We start from the raw sequence: 18,025 nt of genomic DNA on the forward strand, positions 1-18,025 counted from the left end.
CAGCATTCATAGGCTGTGTCCATTTTGGTTTGCATCAGGACTCAGCATTTCCTGCTCACTCCTCAGGCTCTAGGCCTCTATTCACCCTCGACCTACCATCCCTCTACCTGACCAGTCCTTTACCCAACCTCTACTCACCCCTCACTCCACTTGCTCTGCCTCTACCCACCCCATCCCATACACACCCCTCTACTGCCTCTCCCCTCAACCTGTTCCTCCCTCTACCCGTCTCTCACCCTCTAATCACCCCTCCCCTACTCGCCCTGCCCTCCCCTTTTACCTCTTCCCTATCCAACCCTCCTTCTACTCATCCCTCCCTCTAACTGCCCCTCGCACCACCATAACTTCCCCTGCCCATTACTCCTCACCTACACCTCTGCTTACCCACCCACTCAGGCCCAGCGCACTGCCGATCAGCCTTTGCGGACGGCCACCATCTCTCTCTTCACGTGCAGGGCCGAACCAGCTGTCCCTGGGGTCTGCGCGGGTGCAAGCGCTGAAGGCCGTGGCGATCGGGAGAAGTGCGCTCGCGCTGTGGAAGGGCCGTCCGGTGCCAGTCGCGCGGGGCTCGCGCTGCCCGGGGGCCGTGTGCAGCCTGCCATGCCCGTCGCGCTGACAGGAAATCACAGGCGCTCGCCAATCCGCTGCACCGCTCGACAGGTGGGAGAAGTGACTGGTTGTGCGGGGAGCCTTCCAACTGGCTTGCCGGCTGATGACGTCGACAGACTTCTCGTGTTACAATTTCTCGTGTTACAATGGGGAAGGATGTGCAATGAAGGGGGAGGATGGTGGGGGTGACATTACCAAAAAACAGCATCAGTTCTCGCTGCAAGGCGGGCCAGCTCTAATACATTTTTGAAATGATCTTGCGGGCCAAATATAATTATATCGCGGGCCAAATTTGGCCCACGGGCCAGAGTTTGACATGTGTGCTCTATGTGGTGATGTTCCTGCTCCCTGCCTGGATCGTGGTGACTACAGTGGATGCTATCTGTGAGGACTGCAGATACCAGGGCACTGTACTCCCTAAAGCTAACCAAGGTATCCCGGTACATAGAGCTACCAGAGCAGAACCCAGTCCTCTGTATTCTCCTGGAAGGGGAGGCTGTGAAATCCCTGTGGGTAGCCCTGACGGGAACAGTTAAGAGATTCTGTGGAAGAGATCAGGTATCCCAGATGGTATGTTACCTCCCTGGTGTCAGGGTCTAAGATAACTCAGATCGAGTTCACACCATTCTCAGGAGGGTGAGCAGCCATATGTTGTGGTCCATTTAAGGACCAATGATGTAGGTAGGAATGGTGAGGAGACCCTGCAAGGAGAGTTCAGGGAGTTAGGCACTAGGTTGAAAGACAGGACCTCCAAGATTGCGATCTCAGGATTGCTCCCTGTGCCACATGCTAGTGACATTAGAAATAGGAGGATATGCAGCTAAATATGTAGCTAAAGAGATGGTGCAGGAGGGAGGGCTCTCTTCCAGTGTAGATGGGACCTATTCAACAGGATGATTTGCGCCTGAACTAGAATGGGATGTAACAGAGAATTTAGAGGTGGTTTGAGAGGAGTTGTTAGAGCAGTCCGCACACACACATTTTAAAACACGGAATATTAGCAGGACTTTTGTAGAATGCTTTTTTCTGGAGGCAAAAAACTATTGACAGCAGCTTGCCTGGGAGAGCATGTGATCTTTGCAGGCAGAGAAGAGATTTGGTCTCAGAGAGGGAGGGTGTGAAACAGAGAGGAGAGAGACAGAAATCTGTTCCAGAGGGACAAGGTGGCAAACTTAGGAAGATTTGCGTCAAGTCCCATGGATCCATGGGCTGTTTATTTTGATGGACCAACATGGCAGTGGCCATGGGCCAGCAGAACACTGAGTCACCACCGCCATCGAATGTGTTCTATTTCTGGGACACGAAGGCGGTGGTGGACCCAGTGTTCGAGGTGGGGGAGGTGAGCACAGGCCTGGAGTAACACACATCTAACTTGCATCCATTTCAAGATCTGACTGATCAGAATGGAACTTGGATGCATGTTGGGGACCACCTGTACTGAGTTTGTATGTTCCTGTTATGATTAAAAACAAAGAAAACAGACATAGGGAACCTTGATTTTCAAGGGATATTGGGGATCTAGTTTGGAAGAAGAGAGGTATATTAGCAGATATAGGCAACATGAAGCAAATGAGGTACTCAAGGAGTTTAAAAAATGCAAGAAAGAAATCAGGAAGGCTAAAAAGACAAGAGGTTGTTTTAGCAGACAATGTGAAGGAAAATCATAAGAGATTTAATAGGTATTTTAAGAGCAGGATAGTAAGGGACACCCTGTACAAAAACAAAGGCGAGAAATCAGACTGCTCAAACTTCAGGGGAATCACGCTGCTCCTCATTGCTGGCAAAATCTTTGCTAGGATTCTCCTTAATAGACTAATACCTAGTGTCGCCGAAAATGTCCTCCCAGAATCACAGTGTGGCTTTCACGCAAACAGAAGAACTACTGACATGGTCTTTGCCCTCAGGCAGCTCCAAGAAAAGTGAAGAGAACAAAACAAAGGACTCTACATCACCTTTGTTGACCTCACCAAAGCCTTTGTCACCGTGAACAGGAAAGGGCTTTGGCAAATACTAGAGCGCCTCGGATGCCCCCCCCACCCCCAAGTTCCTCAACATGGTTATCCAACAGCACGAAAACCAACAAGGTCGGGTCAGATACAACAATGAGCTCTCCGAACCCTTCTCCATTGACAACGGCGTGAAGCAAGGCTGCGTCCTCGCACCAACCCTTTTTACTATCTTCTTCAGCATGATGCTGAAACAAGCCATGAAAGACCTCAACAATGAAGACGGTGCTTACATCGGGTACTGCACGGATGGCAGGGTCTTCAATCTGAGGCGCCTGCAAGCTCACACCAAGACACAAGAGAAACTTGTCCGTGAACTACTCTTTGCAGACGATGCCACTTCAGTTGCCCATTCAGAGCCAGCTCTTCAGCGCTTGACGTCCTGTTTTGCAGAAACTGCCAAAATGTTTGGCCTGGAAGTCAGCCTGAAGAAAACTGAGGTCCTCCATCAGCCAGCTCCTCACCATGACCACCAGCCCCCCCACATCTCCATCGGGCACACAGAATTCAAAACGGTCAACCAGTTTACCTGCCTCAGCTGCACCATTTCATCAGATGCAAGGATCGACAAAGAGATAGACAACAGACTCGCCAAGGCAAATAGCGCCTTTGGAAGACTACACAAAAGAGTCTGGAAAAACAACCACCTGAAGAAACACACAAAGATCAGCGTGTACAGAGCCGTTGTCATACCCACACTCCTGTTCGGCTCTGAATCATGTGTCCTCTACCGGCATCACCTACGGCTCCTATAACGCTTCCATCAGCGTTGTCTCCGCTCCATCCTCAACATTCATTGGAGTGACTTCATCACCAACATTGAAGTACTCGAGCTGGCAGAGTCCGCAAGCATTGAATCCACGCTGCTGAAGACCCAACTGCGCTGGGTGGGTTACGTCTCCAGAATGGAGGACCATCGCCTTCCCAAGATTGTGTTATTTGGCGAGCTCTCCACTGGCCACAGAGACAGAGGTGCATCAAAGAAGAGGTACAAGGACTGCCTAAAGAAATCTCTTGGTGCCTGCCTCATTGACCACTGCCAGTGGGCTGATATCACCTCCAATCGTGCATCTTGGCGCCTCACAGTTTGGCAGGCAGGAACCTCCTTTGAAGAAGACCGCAGAGCTCACCTCACTGACAAAAGACAAAGGAGGAAAATCCCAACACCCAACCCCAACCAATTTTCCCTTGTAACCGCTGCAACCGTGTCTGCCTGTCCCGCATCGGACTTGTCAGTCACCAATGAGCCTGCAGCTGACGTGGACATACCCCTCCATAAATCTTCATCCGCGAAGCCAAGCCAAAGAAAAAGAAGTAAAGGACAAAATTGGTTCCCTTGAAGATCAGAGTGATTGGCTATGTATGGAGCCGGAAGAGAAGGGAGAGATCTTAAATGTGTTTTTTACATCAATATTAACTCAGGAAACTGGAATAGAATCGAAACAAGGAAAACAAGCAGTGAGGTCATGGAACCTATTCACATTAAAGAGGAGGATGTGCTTGCTATCTTAAAGCAAATAAGAGTAGATTAATCCCCAGTGCCTGACAACATATTCCCTTGGACCTTCGAGGGAGGCTAGTGTAGAAATTGCAGGGCCTCTGGCAGAAATATTTAAAATGTCCTAAGTTACAGGAATTGGAAGGTAATTCATGTTGTTCTGTTGTTTAAAAAAGGGTTCAAAATTGCATGTCTGGCTATCAGGGAAGTAAAATATAAAATTCGGTTTTGAGTTGAAATTAATAAAACATCATCATCTTAAAGTGATCCAAAAAGAACAATTAAAGTGCAAGGTTCCAATTTAACATTAAGAATCACCATTAATGCTTTAGAAATATATCAATGAGATTGAAAGAGTGCAAAGATTTACTAGAATATTGCCCAGACTTCAGGATCTAAGTTACAGGGAAAGTTTAAACAGGTTAGGATTTTATTCCCTGGAGCGTTGAAGAATGAGCTATTTAAAATTACGAGGTAAATGTAGGTAGGCTTTTTTTCCAACAAGGGTAGGTGAGATACAAACCATAGGATATGGGTTAAAGGTGAAAGGGTAAAGGTTAAGAGGGAACATTAGGGAGCTTCTTCACACAGAATGGTGGGAGTGTGGAATGAGCTGCCAGCTGAAGTGACGAATGCAGGCTCTCTTTTCATTTTTAAGAAGTATTTGGAAAAGTACATGGAGGGGTGTGGAGGGCTATGTTGTGATACTGGTCTGTGGGACTATGGAGACTAGTAGTTTGGCACAGACAAGAAGGGCCAAAGGGCCTGTTTCTGTGTTGTATTGTTCTATGGTTCTATAAGACAGAATAGCGAATGGAGATCAAGAATCTGGTGTGGTGCCAGAACAACAATCTCACTCCCAACATCAGCAAGACCAAGGAGCTTATTGTGAACTTTAAGAAAGAAAAGCTGAGGGACTCTCGTCATCTTCATTGGCAAGATGGCAGTGAAGAGGGTTAACAAGTTCCAGGGAGTCCACATATCAAGGATCTTTCATGGAGCTTGCACATCAAGTCATCCGTGAAGAAGGCACACCAATACCTCTACTTTTGCGAGATTTGGCATGTCTTTGAATACATTATCGAACTGCAATATGGAAAGTACACTGAATGATTGCATCACAGATTTGGAAGCTTGAGTGCAGAAGGCTGGAGAACATGGCAAACCTCGCCAAATACATCATAGGCACACATCCCTTGTTTATCGAAGGCAGAAGGTGGCCTTCTGGCCTGAAGTCCAGCACCTCTTGGTTCAAGAACAGTGGGCTCATCCCCCACTACCAAAACCCTCACCGTAAACTACTCCGAGACCACCAAAAGATCTATCTGCACTATTGAATCATCACTTTTTGCACCAATTGTAAATGTGTGTACTTATTCATTGATCCTTTTATAAATTTTATTTAATTGTTTGCATCTTTACAGGAAAAAAATGAATAAATCGTTAATCAAATATCCAAAGCCAATGAAACAAAAAAGTACTTTTATATATTTCCCCCACCCAAAAGTAAGAAAAAAGAAAGAAAAGAAACACCTACCATTTAATATATAATATTAACATAGATAATCATTATTTGTTATTAAAAATTGCTAATTAAGAGGAGTGGATAAGATAGAAGAGATGGATGGAAAATTATCCATAAAATCCATACATGGTTTCCAAATACTATAAAAATTTTCAATCGATTCATTAAACTATACGTAATTCTTTCCAAAGGTATTCAATTTCGTATCTCATTATTCTTTGGCTTGGCTTCGCGGACGAAGATTTATGGAGGGGGTAAATGTCCACGTCAGCTGCAGGCTCGTTTGTGGCTGGCAAGTCCGATGCAGGACAGGCAGACGCGGTTGCAGGGGAAAATTGGTTGGTTGGGGTTGGGTGTTGGGTTTTTCCTCCTTTGCCTTTTGTCAGTGAGGTGGGCTCTGCAGTCTTCTTCAAAGGAGGTTGTTGCCCGCCGAACTGTGAGGTGCCAAGATGCACAGTTTGAGGTGATATCAGCCCACTGGCGGTGGTCAATGTGGCAGGCACCAAGAGATTTCTTTAGGCAGTCCTTGTACTTTTTCTTTGGTGCACCTCTGTCACGGTGGCCAGTGGAGAGCTCGCTATATTACACGATCTTGGGAAGGCGATGGTCCTCCATTCTGGAGACGTGACCCACCCAGCGCAGCTGGAGCTGCAGCAGCGTGGACTCGATGCTGTCGACCTCTGCCATCTCGAGTACTTTGACGTTAGGGATGAAAGCGCTCCAATGAATGTTGAGGATGGAGCGGAGACAACGCTGGTGGAAGCGTTCTAGGAGCCGTAGGTGATGCCGGTAGAGGACCCATGATTCGGAGCCGAACAGGAGTGTGGGTATGACAACGGCTCTGTATACGCTTATCTTTGTGAGGTTTTTCAGTTGGTTGTTTTACCAGACTCTTTTGTGTAGTCTTCCAAAGGCGCTATTTGCCTTGGCGAGTCTGTTGTCTATCTCTTTGTCGATCCTTGCATCTGATGAAATGGTGCAGCCGAGATAGGTAAACTGGTTGACCGTTTTGAGTTTTGTGTGCCCGATGGAGATGTGGGGGGGCTGGTAGTCATGGTGGGGAGCTGGCTGATGCAGGACCTCAGTTTTCTTTAGGCTGACTTCCAGGCCAAACATTTTGGCAGTTTCTGCAAAACAGGACGTCAAGCGCTGAGGAGCTGGCTCTGAATGGGCAACTAAAGCGACATCGTCTGCAAAGAGTAGTTCACGGACAAGTTTCTCTTGTGTCTTAGTGTGAGCTTGCAGGCGCCTCAGATTGAAGAGACTGCCATCTGTGCGGTACCAGATGTAAACAGCATCTTCATTGTTGAGGTCTTTCATGGCTTGGTTCATTATCATGCTGAAGAAGATTGAAAAGAGGGTTGGTGCGCGAACACAGCCTTGCTTCACGCCATTGTTAATGGAGAAGGGTTCAGAGAGCTCATTCTGTATCTGACCTGACCTTGTTGGTTTTCGTGCAGTTGGATAACCATGTTGAGGAACTTTGGGGGCATCCGATGCGCTCTAGTATTTGCCAAAGACCTTTCCTGCTCACGGTGTCGAAGGCTTTGGTGAGGTCAACAAAGGTGATGTAGAGTCCTTTGTTTTGTTCTCTGCACTTTTCTTGGAGCTGTCTGTGGGCAAAGACCATGTCAGTAGTTCCTCTGTTTGCGCGAAAGCCGCACTGTGATTCTGGGAGAATATTCTCAGCGACACTAGGTATTATTCTATTTATCTCATTATACCATCTACTTAATAACACTTCTCTATCATCTTTCCATGATATCGCAATACATTTTTTGCCATTGCATTGATCCTTTTATTATATATAATCTCTATTGTGGTCATTCAATTTATACTTTTGTCTGTGTACCTTATGTACCTCTATGGCTGCAGCAAGTATCAATGCTGGCAAATCTGTAATTGTACTTAAGCATATGACAGTAAAACTCATACACAGCACAATGGGGAAAGTGGCAACTTTCTGCCTTAAGGAAGACAAAAGTGTCAAAGAATTTCATGTTACATTCTAAGTGTAGTATTATATGACAATAATGGAACCTTTACATCTTTGAGAATGAAACTGCAATACCATGTACACACTCACTCACTCAACTGCAAGAGGTACTCAAACTCCAGAAACACAGAATTGAACCTGGGTCCCAGGTGTTATGTATGGTTGAGCTTCGTTTCCTTAAGTTGAAGGCTGAGATGTGATGTGACATCCCAAGTATGGCGTTTTGTTTCCGATGGCATAAGGATCACAGGGTAATCGTGATAAGAGGCAGTATGAGGAAATTTGCTGCTGTCTGGAATGCACTGTTTGAAACTGTGGGAGCAAATTGGTTTGTTAGCTTCATAAGGAAATTAAAAGGAAAATAATTGCTGAGAGGCTGAGGAACTATGATTGAAAGAAACAGAATAGGGACAATGAGCAGAAAATCCTCTTCTGCTATTCCCTGACTATTGACAAGGATCAAATGCACGACACAAAGACATTTTTCTGGTTAACTGCATTGTTATTGACAAGAGGGGTGAGTTCCAAAGACCTTTGCTTGTTTCAGCTGATCACAGAGCAAGGCAGTAAGCTCAGAATTAAAATAGTCATAAATAATAATGTATTACAGCACCAAGAAGGAACCCAAATTATTCAAACTACCTTGATCCCACCAGCAGGGTGTCCCATCCTACCAGAGATATGATGTCATTTCATTCACAAGCATAAGATACTGTGGTAAACAACATTCAGTTTGATTCTTCAGTCCTCCCTCATGGTAGATTTCAATAAGTTTTCCCCTGTGGTGGGTGGCTGGGAGGGAGAGCACAGGAAACAAAAAAAAAAAAAAATTGTGACTGGGAATTTGTATGTCTTGGATACCAGTATTCCATCACTCACTTTTTGCTCTGTATATTAGTGATCTGGAAGAACAGGGCACATGATAAATAAGTTTGTAAATGAAACAATAATTAGTTGTGCATTTGAACTGCAAGAAGAAATAGATGGAGGTAAATTGGAGCTCAGCCTGGAGAAATATATATATTTATAAAGTGCAACTTGGCAAAGGGATACACAATAAATGACTAGAGTATTGGAAGATAAGGAGGATTTTGTAAGTCCTCTCAATGGATTCTTGAAGGTAGCAGAGCAAATAAAAAGTTGATTAAAGTCATACAGAATGCTTTTCTGAGGTATGGAATACAAAAGCCAATTTTTTATGCTGGTGTACAAGTGGTGGGCCAAAGTTTGAGACTGCGTACAGTTCTGACCATCACACAACAGGAAAGATGTGATTACATTGTGGAGGCTGCAGAGGTGCTGGCAGAATGAGGAAACATGCTGAGTTGGAGTTGTCTCATCCAGAGGAGGCTGAAAGGAGATTTTATTGAGTATTACGTTATGAGAGGCTCAGAAAGAAATAATTTGGAAGGATGCATTTATCTGGGCAGAGAGGTGAAATCCATAGGGTAGAGGTTTAAAGTGACTGGGAGGAGTATCAGAAGGAAGATGAGGATTTTATTTCATCCAGAAGGCAGAGGTTCTGAATTCTTTGTTCCAAAATATAGTGGAGTCAGAAAGTTAAGGTTTTAAGTACACTTGATGTGAACTTCAACAGATATGACCTGTGAGCCCTGGAAAGGTGGACTTTTTTTTGTTGACCAGCATAAACACAATGGGAAAATGGGCTCTGACATTGTAGATTTTTCCACATTTTCTCATTATTTTCAATGTTAGGAATTCTCTCAGTTCCCTTCTGAATAGATTTTATATTTCCTGCACAAGATTCTATAATTTCATGGAGATTATTTTGATAAACTCATCTGATTCTCCCACTTACTTTTTTGTGCAGCCATTAGGAGATCATGTAGTACAAATTAAAGAATAATTGGGAAAAGCTTTTGGAGTTAGCAACTATTCATGCCTGGCATCATCACTGTCCCAGTGATGTCCTCTCACGAGTGATTATGCCTGCAATAAATGATTCTCTAAACTTTGCTCACTTCTACAGATGCCTCTATTATTGAACAATGCTCCCGCCATGGTGAGTATTTTTTTTTGCTGACCTATGAAGTTACCTGCCAACGACTGAATTGTCTGCTTGTTAATTGCCAAAAAAAGTTGAGCTCTTGGTGACAAAATCCCATCTGGCATGTCGGTGTCCAAGAAACATTTCATGAAAGGCCTGAAAATTAAGCTTGATTATCTGATCTAATTGGAATGTGAATATTGGATAGCACTGAACCTAGGAGTGACATATCAGAAATATGGGGCATCAAAGTGCATAATGTACCAAGGTTCATCAAAGAGCCACTTGTGCTGAATGTGCATGTGGTGAAGGGATCAAAATCATGTTTCTAATACAAAGTTCAAGATACCTTGAAGTAACCAGCATATTTTCTTGTGTTACTTTTGCTCCTTGTACAAAAGAGGGATTGACTTGAAGGTCCTCCTCTCCTGGCAGTTTCTGATCCACACGACATTTATGCGTTCTCTAACAAACCTTGATGAAGTGATCATAATCATTGCTTCAAAGTTAATCGTGTGTTTGACTATTTCCCTCAAAGAACTATGAATCTTTCTTTGTCTATACCCAACAAATGTACATGGAAGCCAAGCGAGGTGATATGTTTGTCATGAATCCAACCCTGCAGCAAAAATGGTGGAATGGCAGACTTCAATGAATAACATGATCATACGTGTAGCTGAAGGCCCATTACGGTAGCCTGTGGCATCCCTTTGAAAATATCCTAACAGCAATGTTGATTCCTAATCTTTTCTCTGTCCATAATTTGTTACCTCAACCATATTTGACCAAGATCAAAACAAATGTTTCCCATTCAGTTTTTGAAGTATATATTTAACAGATTACAGCCAGATACAACATTTAGTGGCATGATTAATGTAGGGATTAGCAATTATAGGGCCAGTGACCCAGGTTCAAATCTGCCGCTATCTGTAAAGAGTTTGTTTATTCTCATGACTCCCTGGGTTTCCTTCAGGTGCTACGGTTTCCACCCATGTTTCAAAGACATAGGCGGTTAGTAGGTTAATTGGTTACATGGGTGTAATTGGGTGGTTTGGAGTAGAGGGCCAGAAGATAAGTTAGGTTGTAACTCATGATATGGTAGAACTGATCCTTCATTCAAATTTATAAACCTTTGTGCACATCCCAGGACATATGTATGAAAGGACCCCACACTGAATGCCTGGTATTAGAAACATGTTTCACCAACACCACCAAAGCCAATTGGCAAAATAATTGAGTTGACAATGATCCCACCCACAAAGTTATCAAATCATGTTCCAAAGAAGGGGCCTGAAGAAGGAGCAAAAGGTTTTGTTCTTCTGGCTAATAGTTATCCCTCAGTCAATATCGGAATAGGATAGCTCACTGTTGAGGGAAAGCTGGCTCCACAATTCTCAGCACCGCAGCAGCAAAGTATTATCGACCACATACTCTGGAGCTTCCTGAAATCCCAGAGACAATCGTATACAAATTCATTTTTTATTGCAGGAATCAATGAATATTGTGAGTAACACTTGGTATTTGCATTATAGAAACAGGAAAAAGAAATGAGAAATATTATAAAAGAGGAAAAATGGAAAGAGCCACCACAAGATATTGCAGATCAAGGACTTACTGTAAAACAACAGTTGATTACTGAGTGAAGCAGATCAAATTCAAATGAAAAAGAGGCAAGTTTATCAAGAACATTCTACCAACCTGATGGGTGAAGGGAAATGTTTAAAGGAAATTCAACTGATCTTACAGGTCTCAAATACTATAAAGCTCTTCAAAGAGACTCTTAAAATCCTAGGCAGAACTAATAGTTTAGTGTCACTTTTAGCCAAAAATGGTCTGCTAATACAAAGTATTAATGCAAGTGAGAGCTTCCAGCTGGGTAACTGATTGTTGGAATCCTCAGGGAGTAGTCCCGGCATCTCTGTTCTGCACGTGGATTCACGTCAATGAAGAGGTAATATGTCGAGGGTCTAAATTTATTGATGAAAAATACTAAAGGGAACTGCAGTAGGTGGAAGTAAAGGGCAATTGCTTCATTCCTCAGGGCAGTTCATTTTAAGATAATGAGGATAGAACTGCAAAAAACAGAAGATCAAACTTGCAGCAAAAACACAGAATATATACTACAAGCAAAATAGTGTCACTGGAAACATAACCTCATTGGTTAGATATGGTTCTATGAATTAAGCATAAAGGAAAAATTGAAATGTTTCCACAAAATTTAGGAAGAACAGCAGATGAAAAAAAGTAGCTAAACATTAAAAGGAAAATTACATTTAAGTGTCCTCTGGAACCATTACACTTAAGAAAAGGCAACTCCTTGTGAAGAGACAATTGAATGATAATCAAGACTTGATTATTAAAAAATGAAATTTTTAAACATTGTTAAAATATTAATCCTAAATTATATTGCTGTTTCTAAATGAGTGATTGCTCAGTGGGACTCATGAAATCAAATGATTTTCTATGGGATTAATCCATGCCAGCCATTTACTCATTAATTATGCAGCTGACGTGGACATTACCCCTCCATAAATCTTCATCCGCAAAGCCAAGCCAAAGAAGAATGTGATGTAACAGAGATTGAACTTCACACTATTGATCCCAACATTTAATTTGTAACTAAATTATGTTCCACATTAACCATTCTCTTTGAAGGAGACACTGTTAGGAATGATTTTATTTATGAATTTATATTCATTTTTTAAATGTTTATGTTAAGATTTTTTTATTACATTTTCTAGATTACAGAAAATGACTTGTGAAGGTTCCATTGTAAACCAAAATCTTCCTTTCATTTAAAGGAAACTGAAATTTCAACCCTTGCTTGAGGATAATTTCAGTTTGATTTCACTTCCCAACTCCAGTGTCTTTCTATTCTATTGACCAGAAACAGTATCAGATTCTTTTCAATCTCGATGTCACATTTGACCAGAAAATGATGTTTGAATCAGATATCCATACTATTGTTAATGCCATTTATTTCCATCTCCATCATGTCACGTTAATTCTGCTATGTTAAAGATAATATAAATACATGCAGCCATTCCCATGACCTGCTGTGACGTCAAATGCAAGCTGACTTGAGCACCTGGAACTTGTTGTTCAAAGATGTCAAGGTCAGTCGCTCTCAAAGAATATTCTGGACTGCTGGCACAAATCCATGCACATCTCAGAGCTCGCTGCTCTTTGTCGCATTTGGGAGAACCCTCCACTTGATGGATGCAAGAAAAATAGAGGGTTATGGATACGAGATTGGGAAAAAAATTAGTACAATATGTGATGAAGGGCCTGTATTGCACTGTTCTGTTCTGTGTCGAAAACAGGAACAGGCAGAGTTGACATTCAGTTTGTTGGACGTGACTTTTTCCACAATGCAGTTATTTACAGATTACAAAATATTTTTTTTTTTCAGGATGTAAGCATCAAATGGAGAGGGAAGCATTTATTGCCCATCTGCAATTTCAGTCAAGAAGGTGATAACAAATCCATGCCGTCCTTCTGATAAAGAAACTCCTACAAGGCAGGGAATTCCAGGATTTAGACCTAGAAATACTGAACGAAATCCCCAGAAGTATGAAACACAGAAATATACCTGCAGATCATGGTATTTCCATGCAACCAAAAATGTTTAGAGTAAGTCCTGTGCATTTTGTAAATGGCACACACTGCAGGTAAAGTGTGACAATGATGGGGTGCTAGTTAAGCAGGCAGCTTTGTACTCACCATCCACCTCATGTTACTTAAGTAGCAACACTCTGCACTAGTTGGAAGAGTGCTGATGGCATTGCAGTATGTCCCTCTGAAGAGCTGGCTGCTAAGACTGAAGTTTGTAGTCCATGTGGTAGCAGCTGCAAGTTCTTGTAATGGACCAGTTACATTAATTAATAATGAAACACACATTTTATGTTCCTCACAGTTAAAATATTACAGCATTTATGGAATGTATTAAGGCAAAGTTGAAGTAAAGCAAAACCATCTTTTAATACCATTAACAAATAATAAAGCAATTTCTGGGTTATGGTGTTAATTATTCTTCAATCAAGCTCAGCTTCCAAATTCAATAGATATCAAGTGAATTTCTCTGAGCTCAAGCCCTCATTGGCACCATTCTACTCATTCTCAACTTTTCCAAGAAGATGTCAGTTTGACCTGCTTTCTTTGATCTGTTTTTGCCATTACCCTTAGGATGGGCTTGTACTATTTTAAAAAAAAAGACATTAATTTTTTGGTAACTGTTGATAAAAGGGTGGCATAGTTAGTATGGTGGCTAGCGCAACGCCTTTACAGCACCAGCGATTGTGACCCAAGTTTGAATCTGCTCTCTGTAAGGCAATTGTATGTTCTCCCTGGGGGCTCCAGTTTCCTACCACCCTTGTAAAACATACTTGGGGTGTAGGTTCATTGGGTGTAAAATTGGGTGCATGGACTCGTAGGCCAAAATAGCCTGTTACCGTACTGTGTCTAAATTTAAAGTTTAAAAAATGATGCCAGGGTATTTCTGATATGTGTCACATTTGATATTCTTCAAATAATAGATCCTTGGATGGTATTTTGGAAGTTTTTAATAAAGTCTATACTAGATTTGTATCTAACTAAATAGGCCTTTGTTAAGAACCCACGTGAAATCAAACATATAAAATGGGTGAATATGCTTTGAAGATAAAGACTATTTAAATAGCCTTAGTGAGAGCATTAAGTTTAATAACAAGAAAATTGTGTTTAAATAACACCAAGGCACAAGTTGAATGGAGCATTCCTGCCAAAGTTAAATATTACCTTCAGTGGCAAGTGACTCGGATCTCGGATAACGTTAACAGGAACCACGACCCCGAGGCCAAATAAAATTATACTGAAGGTCTACATACCTTTAGCATTTCATGGCATCACGTTACTATCTACAAAAAGAGGAATCCAAATGATACAAAAAACTATGGAGAAACTTAATGATCTTGGTTCTTCTGGGTTGTCGCAGGTCGCTCTTGAAGCCTTTTGAATAACCAGAGCAGAACATATTGAATTATGTTGGTATCGACCTCGTGGACACAAATGCAAATGCTTAAAAACAAAAGAATTAATCTAGCATCAGGAATAAATACCACATCACTGACCACATACAGTAAACCTGGTCTCATCTTCATCACAGGACAGCAGGCAACACTGAATAGAATCTGTACAGGTTGCTGAAGATGGAACACTTCCTGATGAACAAACCTTAAAATAGAGAAAAAGTCAAAAATGTGGTTTCTGTCCATCAAACCTCGTTAGATTTCTCCTAGATATATTTAAGGCAAAGGTGTCTAGTCCTTCTCATTTCTTTCTTTTAACTGTTGCAAATCAGACTCATTGTATTGCCTTCAAGGCCTTTAGATGAAGGCTTAAAATTAAAGGCAATAAAAGTGATGCAAGCTGAGCAGAACATCATGAGATCCAGCTAGTAGTTCCATTTGGAAATATTCCACAATCTTGTTTGTTTTAATATTTTCAATAATTGGTGGACTATTATTGAATAAACTCATTCCATTTCCTTTCAAATTTCCCTTCAAAGTTCTCTCGTCTATTTTTACTTCATAAATGCAACAGGTAGAATTTAAATCACCTCAAAAATTTCCAATCGTCCCTTATTTTAAAGATATAACCTGTTGTGATTTCTTGACATTTTTAACATCCGTCAAGTATACAAAACCATGAAATACAACATGTAATTGAAAATTAATTTTCTGCGTTCGCACTTGGGAATTCTTTACTGCTGATCTTGGTGCAGTGACGAACATAGTGAAACGTTTGACCAGGACATTGTGACCACAGAAAAGCAGTATTAGGGCATCTGGAATCCATCAATGCTGGCTGACTATTGTTGGACACTGACATGAGAGGCATCAGATATTGAGTACAAACAAAAATAAGTGGTAAAACATTTTTAAGTCAGTTGAACTAATGCAATGTGTCAGCATCATTATGCAATTAAACATACTAAAGTCAATAAAAGTTAATTTAATGTTTCTCCTACTTCCTACGTGAAACAGCAAATCTGAAATTGCTTAGTGTTCAGCGTGAAATTGTCAATCATAATCCCCAATTTCTTTTTTCCAGGAAGTAAACTTTAAATTTATTCTTTAATTTTAAATTTTAGACAAACAGCATGGTAACAGGGCACAAGGCATGCTGCCCAATCACACCCAATTGGCCTGCCACCCGTGGTACATTTTGAAGGGTGGGAGGAAACTGGCGCACCCAAAGGAAACCCACAGACACGAGAAGAATGTGCAAAATCCTTACAGACAGCTCGGGATTTAAACTCAGCCCTGGTCACTGGCGCTGTAACACTGTTGCACTAATTGCTAAGTTAACAGTGCTGCCCATAACGTTTTGAAATAAATTGTTGTCCAGTGTGGTGTTATAATTTTCAATTCTTTAATGTAGGTTATACTGTTGCTCACAGATTGGACAAATTGAGACAAAAAACAAATGTTCTTCAGCAGGAGGGTGATATTAGTAGATGAGGATTGGAAATGTCAAGGAAGGGACGAATCAGAGATAAGCCAAGTGAGAACAGTGTTGAAATTGCCAGCTGAGGTAATGAAATTTCCACATTCTATACAAGCGACAGAGTTTAAGGGAGAGGCCCTGAAAGACTGTTTTTTTTCTTGCAAATTCCCATAGTTACATATCTTTCACTTGTCAAATTAAATGAAAAGGAAATCCTTTTAAGTCTAAGTTTAGGCAGGCAAAAGGGAGTGGTAGTGGAAAGGAATGAGTGAGATTCCTGCTTAAAGATGGAAATACAGAAGAATGAGAGATTCAGGACATCTTCCCTGCCCTCCCTCTTCAGTATTCTGAACAGACAGTTCTCTCCCACACCTCCACATTCCAATCTCTAATAACCACTCAACCTCTCACAGCACTCTGTTATGCAATTGGCGGAGACCACACCCTTTCTCACTGTCCACCTTACCTTGTCAACTTTGGTCTGAATCCTCTCTTGGACATTTCTCCTGCTCTCTTCATATTGCATCCTCTCTGCAACTTCATACAATTACTTTCCCCCTTTAGCAATTTTGATGAAGGGGCTCCGTTTCTCTCCCCCAACGATGCTCCTTGACCTGCTGAGGGCTTCCTGTTGGTGTTTCAGAATTTCAGCATTACAGCTTTTAGTTTGCTCCAACTTTTGATGTAATCATTGTGCACCAAATCACATTGGTCAAAGGGTACCCAGAAATGTATGGTCCAAATGTGGTCATACTACCCTGAAAGTGACATTAAAACAGAGGTTTCCTATGTTAGAAAGTTAAATTAAAAATCTGCACCAAGGTATACCATAAAATAGATTTGTACTTTAAGATTTTATGGTGCTCTTCATTGATCTAGAGGAAATCTACCCACTAAGATGAAACGATATGTGCATTCTCCTTTTTCGACAACAGCTGGGGCCATTTTGGGGATCTCAGTCATCCACAAATGATGTCAGCAACAGGGTGAGCAGCCAATCACATTAAGGGTGAGCAGCCAATCACATTAAGGGTGAGCAGCCAATCACATTAAGGAATACTCACAAAAAGGGAACACTTTAAAGTTTTTATGGAGAATAAAAATATATATGAAAGAATATATACAAAATTGATGTAGCAGTTGAAATAGCAAACATTTTAAAATAAAAATATTTTTATTTATTATCCATTATTTTTTAAAATATTTATCGAAGGGAATTACAATCCACATATAAAATTAATTCTTTAAAAGGGGCATTTTTTTTAAAAAAAAGCAGTAATTTTGGTTTAGTGCACCATAAAAAAAAAATCAGAGCTCATGCAATGAACTACATATTCAAGAAAAATTACAGTGATTGCCATCATCTCAAGTTCATATATTCATTGAAACAAGATTTTGGTGAAAAACGCTGCAAAGAAATCCAGCTCTAGATGAGAAGGTAATCCCTGAGAGCAAGGTTGTTCAGAGCACTCATCCATACTCAAGGTGTTACTGACACTGGTCTTTGCTTTTGATGTATTTTCCACCAAAACAAAAATGAATGAAAATATGGACTCGATGACAATTTCATCCTCATAATTACGCTGTTCTGAACTTCAATTCAGTGGCTGTGTGACAGAAGCTTTGACAAATCAGACAATTCAATTCGGCAATTCAGTCTCAGAAATGAAAACCATCCAGTTAAAAAAAGCAATATTAGTTGGACATTGCCTTTCATATTCTGGGTTGAGGTCCAAACAAGTAAACCAATGCACAAAATTGTTCAATTCCACTTGTTCTACCATGTCATTTACTCAGTGTAGAAAAATATGGGTGAACATTTCCAAACACAAAAACAAACTTAGGTCCTTGTAAATGGAAAGGTATATTAAAAAAAAACCTGCATGATAAAAGATTA

General features: G+C 41.3%; 1 long non-coding RNA gene across 2 annotated transcripts in view; it reads left to right on the forward strand.

Annotated features, from left to right (window-relative positions):
- Positions 1 to 18,025, forward strand: part of LOC138761958 (uncharacterized) — an 82,365-nt gene that overhangs the window by 30,341 nt on the left and 33,999 nt on the right. Inside the window, exons 2-3 of one of the 2 annotated variants that reach the window (XR_011356654.1) lie at positions 11,175 to 11,312; positions 13,055 to 13,275. This is a non-coding gene — a long non-coding RNA (uncharacterized lncRNA). Of the gene's footprint in view, positions 1 to 11,174; positions 11,313 to 13,054; positions 17,274 to 18,025 lie in introns of those variants that run through there. The other variant, XR_011356653.1, reaches the window with a different exon arrangement.

Source organism: Narcine bancroftii, chromosome 4 (genome assembly GCF_036971445.1).
Source record: "Narcine bancroftii isolate sNarBan1 chromosome 4, sNarBan1.hap1, whole genome shotgun sequence".
In the NCBI taxonomy this organism is placed as follows: domain Eukaryota; kingdom Metazoa; phylum Chordata; class Chondrichthyes; order Torpediniformes; family Narcinidae; genus Narcine; species Narcine bancroftii.